This window comes from Anguilla rostrata, chromosome 10 (genome assembly GCF_018555375.3).
Source record: "Anguilla rostrata isolate EN2019 chromosome 10, ASM1855537v3, whole genome shotgun sequence".
NCBI lineage: Eukaryota > Metazoa > Chordata > Actinopteri > Anguilliformes > Anguillidae > Anguilla > Anguilla rostrata.
In genome coordinates, this window is record NC_057942.1 from 11,744,375 (window position 1) to 11,746,407 (window position 2,033).

Below are 2,033 nucleotides of genomic sequence, written 5' to 3' on the forward strand. Positions count from 1 at the left end.
TTGATGCAGTATATTAAGGTCATTGGCAGGAGGCTGTAAAATGTGTCCTGGTGAGGTGGCTAATTCGGCACCCCTGCGGAGTTTGCTGATGGGCTTTTCTTTTTGGTGTATCTCTGTGGGATGGGTATTCTGGGCTTGAAGCCTGAGCACAAGAGCATAAGAGATTGTCTGTTCATTCCAGAGCAGAATTGATGTGGTTTTTTCCAGGGATCACATTTTAATTGGACCACCACACCCCGCATCATACAATCATATTTGATTTTAAAAAATACATTTTTATAATGTTTTGTAATTGTCCTGACGAAATGCTGTCTGTCCAAAGAATATGGGATAAATTTGATACATTTCAAGACAAGACTTCTGTTTATCATCACAGCTTAAAAAAGGCTGCAGTAATCCTACATTTTTTAAATGATTAATAATAATGATTAATGCAATATATTTTTCTGCTGGTTTAGTGTGCGAAATAATTAGGCTTCTCGTACGATTTTGATTTGAGTAGTCTTAAGATTTTTTAAATGAATCAAGGTAAATGTTTTATGTGCGCTACGAATGTGCAGAGTTTGACCTTGTATGGCTGCCATCCAGTGGGAATGGCAGGTTTAGTCATTCCGGTTATTGGCCAACAGAGGGAGCTGTCGGACTATGTGGATATGTATGATGAGGTACTATTGCCTGGCAGCTTTTACCCAGCTGTTGACTCACCGAAGCTTGTGGTGCATAAAGGCACGCTTAAAGCAATGCACGTTTCCCTGGAATACAAAAAAAGAATAATAATAAAAAATCCAACCGCTTTGTAATGGGTAATTTTCAGTTAATGCCGCGTTTGAACTTCATGCAAGCCTGTGGGCTGGCAATTGTATCAAACGAACTCTTGCAAAACCATTTTGCGCTTACTGATAATTACAGGCCTTTAGTGCTTTCTCAAAGATAAATTAGTTCTAGGTCAAAGAGTTATAGTTCTGCTGTGAGATGTAGAATATGAATTACAACCAGTAGCCTAGTGACCCTCCTTAAGGCAGGATAACCTAAAAATGCGACCCCTACACCCCCATAAACACAAGATCATGCGGCTTTACCGTATTGCAGTAATCAATTTACGTAGGGAATGTGCAAGTTTTCTGGAGGGGTGTTGTCCCCCGAAGTTCCCTCAAGGAATGGCTCTGCTCTGTATGTGTCGGGCTAATTAGAAAAACTTAACAGTGTGGGCTTTGCAAAGTTGCGTTTATTTTTTTCCCTCCGAAGTAGCTTTACCGTTCATTCATATAGGCCTATTTGTTTTCTTTGTGCAGTGACCGTGGTATTTGTAAAGATTTCAGCCGAGAAGAAGTTTTTAAAATTAAATATTGGAGTTGGGACGAAAAATCAAGGAAGAACCTCAAAAAAAATATTTTTTTCTTATTATTAACCCTGTATGTTCATGATCGTGACATTTCCATTTCATGGTTGTGCAGAGGTTTTGATGTTGTCAACCAAGAGTTCTGCATCCAGTGACGCATTTTTAAGCTTGATCTGCGTCATTCACTTTCTGATACTGAACCGCCCCTTCAGCAACCAAGCGACGTTAGATGAGAGGTAAGTGTTTCAGAGGGGAGTATAGAGGTCACAAGGGCAGTTTGGAACTAAACCATTGTAGTGCCTGATAGTTTATAATATCACAATCTAAAAATAAGACATTGGCGAAGTGTTTAAAAATATACTAAAATTGCGTTTACCCGAATTATTTAGGACGCAGACAACGTTCGTAAAACCTCTCTCACGAAGCCTATGGATTAGGTAGACTATGAATCAATTTTGCCAGAGTAACTGCGCAATCTTGCGTTTGTGTGATAGTTTTCAGTAGTCTCGTCAATGTAGGCCTTGTTATCAATGCAAATGAACAAATTTAAAATTGTTTGACATTGCTGCAAATTGTGAATTCTTGCACCAAAATCTAGCTGTGAACGCGCTTCTTTGAAACAAAAAATGTAAACGCGGTTTGCTCCCTATTCCATATCCTTTTCGAGCATACGTAATTAGCCGTTCTCTGCCAT